The 11702-nt window shown below is 39.0% G+C and overlaps 1 long non-coding RNA gene and 2 pseudogenes across 3 annotated transcripts; all 3 read right to left on the reverse strand.

Annotated features, from left to right (window-relative positions):
• Positions 1-2429: 2429 nt before the first annotated feature.
• On the reverse strand, positions 2430-3526 carry LOC309859729 (thioredoxin domain-containing protein 9 pseudogene; annotated as a pseudogene). Its single transcript has one exon. The product of its transcript is annotated as a thioredoxin domain-containing protein 9 pseudogene (transcript).
• A 30-nt stretch (positions 3527-3556) lies between these two features.
• LOC309859741 lies at positions 3557-7401 on the reverse strand. Its single transcript, XR_014308867.1, has 3 exons — positions 7216-7401; positions 5622-5686; positions 3557-3689 (listed from the first exon to the last, which is right to left on the reverse strand). It is a non-coding gene; the product is annotated as an uncharacterized lncRNA (long non-coding RNA).
• A 1580-nt stretch (positions 7402-8981) lies between these two features.
• On the reverse strand, positions 8982-10648 carry LOC309858791 (hypoxanthine-guanine phosphoribosyltransferase-like; annotated as a pseudogene). The gene is made up of 2 exons: positions 9888-10648; positions 8982-9655 (listed from the first exon to the last, which is right to left on the reverse strand). The product of its transcript is annotated as a hypoxanthine-guanine phosphoribosyltransferase-like (transcript).
• Positions 10649-11702: the final 1054 nt, after the last annotated feature.

The following is an 11702-nucleotide window of genomic DNA, read 5'->3' on the forward strand; positions in this document are numbered from 1 at the left end:
CAGTTTTGAGAACATTTTTTATCACCTCAAAAGGAAACCTGTTCCCATTAGCTGTCACTCCCCTCCCTGGCCCCAGGCACCTGCTTGTCTGTCTGTGGATTTCCCTGCTGGAATTCCACGGGCATGGGCCGTACACTGTGTGGTTTCCTGCGATTGCCTCCTTGCACAGGGTTCATGTGTGTTGTAGTGTGTATTAGTACCTTATTCATTTTTATGGCTGAATAATACTTCGTTGTATAGTGGTCTCACATCTTGTTTCCAGTTCTTTACTCCTAGGAACAGTGCTGCTCTAGATATCCATGTGTAGGTTTCGGTGTGCACACGTCTTCCAAGGTGCCTGAGTGGCCCCATGTTTCCCCTGGGGCCACCTGTGACATGATTTTAATTAGCCTATTCAGAAACTACAACTTCTTTCTATATGCCCAGCAGTAGCATTCATTTGGAAAATGCTCTTTGGACCCCTAAGATGTCTTCCTCCTCCCCAAAGCTTTCTCTTCTTGCTCTCTTTGTAAAGCTCTTCCTAAACTGTTCCATCTGACCATGCTAACCATTCCCAAAGGATTCGAAGAATGTCCACGGAATCAGAATACTTAATTCTGGGAATTCATCAATTTCAACTAGTGCTTTTTCTTCCTTTTCAAGTATACCTTTTTTCCTCAAATGAATTTTCTTTTCATGGTCACTTAATTGCATATTAGTGTTAGGAGGCTACACAGCATGTTCGAGGATGCGAGCCAGTCCTCCACACCTCCTAACCCAAATATCTCTTCAACATAGCACAGGTTAGCTTAGCGTGCAGTCTTTTTTGTTTATGGATAAAAAATACTGCTGTAGACTCAGGATTGAGCCTCCCACCCTCCATCACCAACTCTAACTTTGCTAGTAATGCATTATTAAAATGCATCATAAAATATTCAGGTCAGGAGAACCTATACTTTATAAAGCACCCAAATAATTCTGACACACAGCCAGATTTGGAAACTACTATTTTAGACAATACTTTAAATTTATTAATGAATGGGGTGCCAGAGTGGCTCAGTGGGTTAAAGCCTCTGCCTTTGGCTCAGGTCATGATCTCAGGGTTCTGGGATCGGGCCCTGCATTGGGCTCTCTGCTTGGTGGGAAGCCTGCTTCCCCCTCTCCCTCTGCCTGCCCCTCTGCCTACTTGTGATCTCCATCTGTCAAATTAAAAAAATATTTAAACAAATTATTAATGAACACCTTTTTTTGATTTTTAAAGGTTTTTATTTATTTGACACAGAGATAGAGAGTAGAAGTAGGCAGAGCAGCAGGCAGAGGGAGAGGGAGAAGCAGGTTCTTTACTGAGCAGGGAGCCTGATGTGGAGCTCGATCCCAGGACCCCGAGATCATGACCTGAGCAGAAGGCAGCAGCTTAACTGGCTGAGCCACCCAGGCACCCCTAATGAGCACGTTTTAAGGGAAAATATAAAAGTGAAAATCTGTCATACTATATAGGTTATTTATGAACCAACAACTTCATTCAGCAAACATTTATTGAGCAAGTACCATGTCCAAGCACTGTTCTAGGCACTAGGGATAAAGCAGTGAACCTGAAAGACAAAGCCTCAGGCAGCTGACAATCTAGTTGGAGCAGATGGACAATGAACAGTTTAACTAAATAACCTGCCCTGCACTCTCTGGTCATTCTTGGTACTCAGAGCCGTCAGCAGTGTCAACACTCACACTGAGAGTGGTTGCTGCTTTCTACAGGCAGGTGACAGCCAGTTTCTCTGATGAGGTGACATTTGAGCAGAAACCCAAAGGAGAAGAGGCCATGCATAGAGACAACAGTGACAACAACAAAACAGGAGTAGGGAAAGGAGCTTACCTTAAACTGCTAAATTATTTAAAAATCTACTATTTAATCTATAAGGGTCCTCTTCTCTTCAAATAGAGACAGAACAAAAACAAAACAGAGAACAGGGGTGTAGAGAATATATACCAATAAACTGGGGTGAATATTCTTCAGATTGTTTTAATCAAAGGTTTTACATAACTGAAATAACTAGACGATGACTCTAAAGCTACTCTGAAGTGTTTAAAAAATGTTTTAATAAATCATTGGGACATACACAAACATTACCACCCAGAGAAGTAGTGGTAATCCAACCAGTAATATGGTTTATATGTTTCAGGACTACACATAATATAAAAATTACTAATTTTTAAATTATGAAATCCTAAATTTTTTTTTTTTTACAGAATAAATAGGCAGTTCTTTAATAGTTAAATATATTCCAGAAGTAAGGAGTGTTTATAATTCATTTACAAGTGAGTCTGTTACACCAGTAAATGCTGTTTAGCCTGTTGTATAAAGTAAATAATGCTGTGTAAGAATTAGTCCTGGAATAGTTTGCTGAATTTCTATTTCCAATCCAGTAGATTAAAAAACACAATTGTGAATGATATAAAGACATAAGAATCATATTGTGATAAAATCAATCTCAAAAATAGAGAATCCAGACCTTGCTGGATAATTTAAGAACTCATAAGTTTTCCTCAACTTAAACATGAGTGCCACACAGAAAATATTGAAAATGTCTTTCAATGTGATGAAACTGTACAAAACTCTAGAACATGACCATTAGATGACCAATGTATCAAAACCAATGGGATTTAGAAAACACATCTAATTCTGAAGTAAGCAGAAATAAAAAGACAATTTACAAAGAATTATAACTAATTTCTAATCATCATCAGAGTCTGAATCATATTTCTTCCCTCGGATAGTTTTCTTTTCCAGCTTTGTGAAGTTTGCTCCAAATTTCTTTTGGCTCTGAAATGGTGGCTCCATTAAATTTCCACTGTAATTGAGAATATCAGAACAACCCAGCCTCCATTCTAAAGTTTCTGTGGTGAAGTCATCTGTATTTCCTAAGTCAGTAAATCCAACAACATAATCTTGTGTTTTTCCATCTTTTACCAGTGCTAGTGTGGGAATGACTTTGATACGCAGTCTCTCACAAAGGAAAGGTGCCTTTTCCACATTCAGCTTCAGAAATTTGGTCTCAAGATGTTTCTTAGACAGTATCACCAAATGTCGGTCTAATATTTTACACCTGAATGTGGTGTCTCTGTAGAAATGGCAAACCACTTTTTTACTCTCCTTGACTTCTTGAAAAAAGTCTCTCTCACTAGGGATTTCTCTGTATTCCCCATGTCCTTTTGAAAGCCACTCTTGTTTCTGCTGTTGAGCTTTCCTTAGTGCCTCAAGTCTCTTTTCTTTGAGGCGTTCCAATTCATCTTCATCCATCTGATCCAGTTTCTGAATTTCAGAATCCAAATGTTCTTCTACTAGTTTCGTAGTCTGAAGCAACTGATTTTCCAGGACTTTTGAAAACATGTCAACAGATGCATTAGCTTCCATTCTTCTAAATGGTATAGCTCAGCCTTGGTGCTGAGCTCTCAGTGACACCTGAGAATGAGGAACTGCTCCAGAAAGGCAGTCCACTCTGGCTTGACCCTCGCAGCTGCTGCCGGTGGCTGCGAACCGGTCGTCACTTCCGCCTCCCGAAATCCTAAATTCTTATAGGACATCTCTTCCATTTTTATAATATAAACAGCCAATGTTAAAAAATTAGTTAACACTATATTGATGAGAGGTGACTGATACATCATTGCTCTTACCAAGGGATCTCTGGAATGGAGTAGCATTTTTTGTTAAATACCTATAAAAGAAATATATACTGACATTATTTACTATAAGAAGTATTCACAGAAATGATTTTTAATTTAAAAATATGTTAATTAAGCACTAAAAATGTTTTATTTTAATCAAAAAATAGGTAAAATGATAAGCTGGGAAGTAGTGACTGTGAGTGTTGAACACTAAGCATAGTTAGAATGACAACTGGAGAACAAATTTAAGAGTAAGCAGTGATGTCAATCCTTATCCTAGGTACAACAGCTTACTTTGATGAAACATTTGTCAATTCTAAATATCCTAACGAGTATTTTATTAATTTCCCATTATTCTATCCAGATACCCCAAGAATTTTTTTTCAGATCTCTTAAAAAGATTCTTACTGGCGGCAGGTGCAGTGTCTGGGTGCCTCAGTTGGTTAGGCATCTACCTTCAGCTTAGGTCATGATCCCAGGGTCTGTCCTGTGACAGGCTCCCTGCTCACCTGGGTGCAGGAGGGGAGTGGAGGTCTGCTTCTCTTTCTCCCTCTGCTGCTCCCCCTGCTGTGCCCTCTCTGTCAACTAAAAAAAAATCTAAAAATAATCCTTGCTGGGGTTGCCTATATAGCTCAGTTGGTTGAGTGTGTGACTCTTTAAAAAAAATTTTTTTAAGATTTTATTTATTTGACAGACAGAGATCACAAGTAGGCAGAAATGCAGGCAGAGAGAGTGGAAGTAGGCTTCCTGTTGAGCAGAGAGCCTGATACGGGGCTCAATCCCAGAACCCCAGGATCATGACCTGAGGCAAAGGCAGAGGCTTTAATCCACTGAGGTACCCAGGTGCCCGAATGTGTGACTCTTGATTGAGGCTCAGGTCATGATCTTTGGGTGGTTAGATCAAGCCCTGAGTCAGGCTTCTTGCTCAGCCCGGAGACTGAGTTCTCGCTTTCCCTCTCCCTTTGCCCCTCCTGACTGCTCACATTGGATAGATAGATACATACATACATACATCGATAAAATCTTTGAAAAACAAAAAATGTCCTTGCTCAAACCTTATAAGCCATGGTGTTAACATTGCACCTCCTGGCAACCTCTAAATCTGCTGTGCTATTGTAGCAGCTCACTCTAACTTGCTGCACGGCAGACTGGAGGATGAGCACAATTCTACAGATGGATCCCCTAAAACCCTCTAGGAAGCTCTATGACTACTTGAGTGCTTTCCAAGTTCTGAGGAACTCCTGCTGCCTCCAGCCATGCATTCCTGAACCCCAAATTCTTCTCCACCAACTATGACATCAAGGTAAAAAGTGAAGAGAGGCCAAGTGAATGATTTAAGTTTACTCGGCACAGTTCTTGGGAATATTCTCCTTAGATCAAAATTTTTGAGTCACTTCAATTACCTTCTGAAGTAAGAGTCATGGTAGTTACTGCTGAACAGCGCCCTCTCTTCATATTATTCCAGGGGACTCTTGGGAAAAGGCTTGTGGGGAAGTCAAATTAGAGTCCTCCCCAATATTGCAAGGTGTCTTTCTGTTTGTTGGGACCTCCAGAAAATTCCAATGTGAACATGTTTATATGTTCATAGACCTAAACTGAGTGGCTTGAAATAAAGGTCCATAGGAGATGATGTGTCATGATGGGAAAAATATAGGTATGGGATCCAGTCAGATCTGGGATTGAATCCTGTCTCAGCCTCTTGTTACTGTGTGATCCTGGGCAAGCTACTCTTCTTGAGACTCAGTTTCCCAGGACATGAAATAATACACAGTTATCAAGGTAAGTATAAAGATTAGCAATAATGTACTTAAGGCACTCAGCACATGGCTAGAACATAAGCTCTCAATAAATGCTATTATGAATAATAAGATCCACTCAGCAATACCCAGTGTATTCAAGGTATAACTGATTATATTTTCACTGATTTCCATTTCTTATAAAAGGATTAAGGTTAAAATAACTTCATTACAATAGTTTATTACCATCAAGTTCACAAAAATGATCCTGTGAATCATCATATCTCGCCCAGTCAATAAATGCTTCTTTGCTTTGATTAAGGAGAAAGAGGGAATAAAAAAGAAAAATGATTTAAATTGGGAATGGAAAATGTTACGCTGTATCTTATATCTGAAGGAATGATAAACAAGTTACCTGAAAAATATACATATTAACTTCCATGAAGTATTTCTATTTAACTATACTAAAACTATGAGCCCTATTTTAATAATAATTTCCATTAGAAAATTACTTTACAAAAATATAGGAGATGTAGTTAAATACAAAAGTCAACCTAGCCTTTTCGACTGACTTAGAAATAGCAATCATTTTTTTCTAAAGTAGGAAATAAATTTACATTCATAATTCCTTTAACTTGGGGGAGGAGTCAAGATGGCGGAGAAGTAGCAAGCTGACTTAAACTGCTTCTGTATTTATAGGACAAAAATACCAAAAGCTGCATTTCTAGGAGCTCCCTTCCTACATGGCATTCACTGGTAGCACCAATGTCACTTTAATCATGGCATATCATTCACTTTCCATACTACCTCACATTTAATAAAATATAAGATCAAGATCTCTACTTGGAGATCTTGAAACAATTACAGTCATTCAAATAAATTCTGACCTATATTCACTTTAACCTATATTCAGACCATCTCTGTCTTAAATACATAACAGCAACATCTGTAAGAGAGCTATCATCCTTCTTCTTTATTTACTATACAACAGGAAAAAAACAAGGTAATAAAGTTATTTGTGTACCAAGTACAAATCACGTAGTTCCTAAATATGTTACTATCATAGCCAAGAATTTATTTTGTATTTGAGAAACCGCTATATGACATAACCACTAGAAGTCCACATAAGGCTGGCTGCACAAAATCCACTATCAATAAACGTTGCCGGGGCGCCTGGGTGGCTCAGTGGGTTAAAACCTCTGCCTTCGGCTCAGGTCATGATCTCAGCGTCCTAAGATGGAGCCCCGCAACGGACTCTCTGCTCAGCAGGGAGCCTGCTTCCTCCTCTCTCTCTGCCTGCCTCTCTGCCTACTTGTGATCCCTGTCAAATAAATAAATAAAATCTTTAAAAAAAATAAAATAAACGTTGCCAATTTAATTCACAGTGGGGTTTTTTTCCTCCTATGGGAATATTCAATTAACTTAATAATACAAGTTAATGGAAATACTTGTATCATAGTTGACTCAGCTGGAATACAGGATGTGATAAAGCAAGAAGGCAAGTTCTAGTTACGGCTGAGATGGTAACTATAGTTATGTTACTTAATTAGAGAAGTCTTATCTTTGAAAATAGTCAAGAACAAAGCAATTGTGACATAAATTCCTATTTTCTTGTTAACAATACAATTTAGAGGAACTTTCATCCTTGAGGATTCTTATGTGGTGATGCTTTGCTGATTGTTTCATCCCAAACCCTGCCTGAAAGCCACAGCAGCAGAAAAGATGGCGAAGGCTAATCTAATGCTAACAGAGCTGGCTCGGTCTGGCTTATAAGTGGGTTGATGGGAAGTAGTCCAGCTTTTCTAAAAGTCAGTTTGAAGATGTATGCCAAGCTACTTACATCACAACTTCCTAGTCTTTACCAGGGACTTCCTGTCAAGATGGTGCTGGGTTAAAACCAGTGGCCTTCGAAGTGGGCAATGCAGGGGCAGGAAGTAAAGGACCAGAGCGATTTCCAAAGAGCAGGAGAAAACTTCTCAGGGTGGTAAACAAAATAACTATCTTGATTAAACTGATTTTCATGTGTACATACATGTCAAAACACCAAGAGGGATATTTAAATAGGTACAGTATACTGCATGTCAATTATATTTCAGTAAGGCTGTGTAAACGTTATAGTACCAACTGCTGGAGAAGTTGTGGAATGAGGAACTCTCATACACTACCAGTAGCAATGTATTTTAGAAGTCATTTTGGAAAACGTCTCGGCAGTATTACTTAATTTCACCTCTAGGTATATTCTACATAAATGCATACCAAATGCAAACACCAAATGTCCGCCACTGTATTTTTTGGAATGGCTGTGAAGTGGAAAATTCCAACTATCAATGATAGGATGGGAACATTTTGGTGCAGTTTTAACTATGGAAACCAATGAAAAAAGAATTAAATGCTACTACTAAGTCCAAGAACATGGATGACTCTCACAGCATGATACTTAATAAAATAAGTCAGACACAAATAATACATTCCATATTATTTTATAAAAATAGGCAAAAATAACTTCTGCTACTGTAATTCAAAATCATGGTTAACTTTGGACAGTGGTAATGACCAGAAAAGTACACACAGCAATCTTCAGGGCAGCAAGTACATTGTTTTGGATGGTTGTTGCAGAGCTGGGTTCACTTCGTAAAATTAAAATCACCTTTATACTTAACATTTATATACTTTATTGCATTTCTGTTCTACTTGGATTTTAAAATTTAAAAATAACTCTGTTCAACAAAATATCTATAAGCAAAATTAAAAGACAAGCCCTACCAATGCATATGGCCAAAGAATTGTGATCAGATTGCATGAGGAATGCCTACAAATAATATAGATTTTTTAATTCATTTGACAGAGAGAGAGAGATCACAAGTAGGCAGAGAAGCTGGCAGAGAGAAAGGGGGCAGCAGGCTCCCTGCTGAGCAGAGAGCCCAAAGCAGGGCTCCATCCCAGGACCTGAGATCATGACCTGAGGTGAAGGCAGAGGCTTAACCCACTGAGCCACTCAGGCGCCCCCATGTTTCACCATGGAGAAACAACAGCAAAGAATATAAAAAGGCACTTTACCTTAAAATTCTATAGTGACTTAAGTCCCAATCCCTGGATAACTTCTCTAGTTATATTCTTTCCTGGGTAATGTCATATGGTTTTAAAATGCCATATATTCACACATGACTCCCACATTTTAGCTCTCCCCTGAAATTGAGACTTGTGGATCTAACTACCTGCTCGACATCTCCAACTGATGTCTCATAGGCAGTTCAAATGTAGCAAGTCCAAGACTGAACTATAATTTTCCATCAAACTTTTTCCTCCTGCAAGTATCCCCAGTTCAGTAAATGGCAACTCCTAGTTTTCTAGTTCCAAATCTTTTTTCTTTTAACGTTTTTTGGAATTTATTAATTTGTATTTAAAAGGAACTGTTGACACAGATTCCCTGGAAATCATCTGACTAAACCCGAGAAAACAGTTAATTCTACTAAGACAGTAAAATAATTCCAAGACATATGGTTTACCCAACAGAACAGTACTGTAGATGCTGTCTCTGATACAAAAACTCACTGCTCCTTACTCTTCTAAACACACAGTGGCATAGAGTTAACAATATTCAATCACTTCTGTTCTTTCTTGAATATATAAAATAAAAATACCAATTAAAAAACTAATATATCTTCTCTTTAAATGTTTCTTACAGATACAATTTCAATATTTTCATTCAACAGTGGTGTGTTTTAAGAGATTATTATTCATTCACAAGTCAAACAATACTCCACACAAAGAGGAACAGTCTATAGGCTCATACTGTGAATAAAGACTTCAGGAATGCAGCAACGGATCTTTCTAAATTACAAAGTGGATAAAATTCTGAGAGGATACATGCAATAAAGCTCTACTAAGCAGATGGCCACAGACCTAGAACATTCTACTGATAACTTCAGTGGGACTCCAGATGCTTCCAAACTCAACATGAACTCTCATCTTAGGCTTTGTACTTTCCTTTTCCAGTTTCACTAATGACACAAACATGATTCAAATCCCTGAAGTAGTCATTATAGTCAAGGGCATATCCTACAATAAACTTGTTTGGATTTCAAATCCAACAAAGTCTGATTTATAACTAACACTTCAAGGGGTCCTTTTCACCAGCAAGCTTCCGACCTTGATGATCTTTGGATTATGCTCCTTGACCAATGAAAGCAAGGTTTGCATTGTTTTGCCAGTGTCAGTTTATCCTCAATAATCAAGACATTCTTTCCAGTCAAAGTTGAGAGATCAGGATGCCTGGGTGGCTCAGTAGGTTAACCACTGCCTTTGGCTCAGGTCATGATTCCAGGATCCTGGGATTGAGTCCCGTGTTGGTTTCCTTGCTCAGCCAGGAGCCTGTTTCTCTCTCTGCCTCTGCCAGCCACTCTACCTGCTTGTTTCCTCTCTCTCTCTCTCTCTCTTCCTTTCTCTAACAAATAAATAAATAAAATCTTAAAGAAAAAAAAAGAAAGTTGAGAGATCATCTCCATCATTTACTTTGATGTGCCCTGTTGACTGGTCATTACAATAACTCTTCAGTCTGATAAAATCTACAGTAATAGGAATGGATCCATCACAATTTCTGTTCAGTGCTTTGATACCACCCAGCAGGTCAGCAAAGAATTTATAGCCTCCCTCGAGCACACAGAGGGCTACGATGTGACGGCCTCCCATGTCTTCACATCTTGAGTAAGCTGCTCGGTCCTGTCCATAATTCCATGAGGAATAAACACCTTTTCCAAATCCTCAGCATAATGACTGAGGTATACAGAATAAGTCTAGGTGATCACCTGGTTTATCATCACTCATCATGATGCTGGGGTTGCCACTGTGCAGCCCAGTGGGCGTATGGGTTAACCGCAGCCTGGAAAGAAGGAAGCCAGGGGCGTAGCAGAGGAGGCAGAGGCTCCACAGAAGGTGGCAACAGGTGGGAAAGCTGAGCAATGTGCTTGCTGTTGCTCTCTAGGCTGCTGCTGGATTAGAGGCCTCTACTTCCCAATCCTGTAGTCATTTATAGCTCCTATCTTTTTCCATACCCCACATCAAATCCTTCAGCAAATCCTGTCAGCTCGCTCTTCAAAATCTGTCCAGAATCTGACCACTTCTCATCATTTCTACAGCTATCACAATTCTGTCTTACCTGGATTAGTACAATAACCACATAACATAGCACCCGGCTGCCTCAAAGCATTCACTCCAGTCCTCCAGCGACTTTTCATTCCACTCAGTTTAAAAGCAGCATTCGTAGCTGTCTTCAAGCCCTCCACCCCACCCCACTCCTGCCCCCATCCCTAGCATCTTCTGACTCAGTCTTCTACTATTTTGCCCTTGACCACTGTACTCCAGCCACACTGGCCTTCTTTGGAGGCTTCAAATCATCTAGGCACACTCCTGTCACAGGTCCTTTTTACTAACAATTATACATGCCTAGAATACTTCTCTCTCAGGCAGCCATATTATGACTTACGACTTGTGCCTTTATGGGCACTTTGTTCAAACGTCCCATTATTGCTGTGCCTTTCTCTCACCACCCAATCTAAAACAGTGCCACTTCCCCATCCCCATCCACAATACCCCTAGCCCTCTGTCATCCTTCTCTGCTTTATCTTTCTCCCAGGCACTCATCACCACTTTACTTACTTCTTATATATTTTACTCTTTTACTGCAGATCTCCAAAGAGGATTAAGCTTCATGAGAAAAAGAATTTGTCATGTCCACCACTATCTGCTTAATACTACTCTAGAACAGTGCTTGACATATATTGTAGGCATTCATTAAGAAACACTAATATGCAATAAACAGATTAAAAATGCTCAAACTTACTAGTAATCAACAAAATACAAATTAAACAAAAATGAGATGCTATTTCATCTGCAAGCATTATTAATTTTTGACAAGGATGTGGAGACCAAAACCAGTTCTCAGTCCCAGAGGCAGTACACAGCCATACAAACACTATGGAAAGCCCTCAGGCAATATCAAGAACAGGTACACGGGGGCATCATAAGGTTCAGCAATCTCACTAGTGCATGCCAAATTTCCTACTGTATGCCAAAAAATTTATCAAGGCACTCAAGGTCACATAATTTGTAGAAGTAAGAAATCTGAATAATTCAAATGTCTATCAGTAGAGGAACAGATAAGTAAAATAGGTAATAGTCATCTGATAAAAACCATTCATCAGCTGAAATAATGAGACAAATCTCCCATGTTTTAACATAGATCTAGAACGCAACATGTACAGTGTAAAAATAAATTTGGATGTTAAATTCAGTATTATTTTATATAAGGAAAGAATAAAATCATATGTA

The sequence above is a fragment of the Mustela nivalis genome (assembly GCF_964662115.1).
Source record: "Mustela nivalis genome assembly, chromosome: 2".
In the NCBI taxonomy this organism is placed as follows: domain Eukaryota; kingdom Metazoa; phylum Chordata; class Mammalia; order Carnivora; family Mustelidae; genus Mustela; species Mustela nivalis.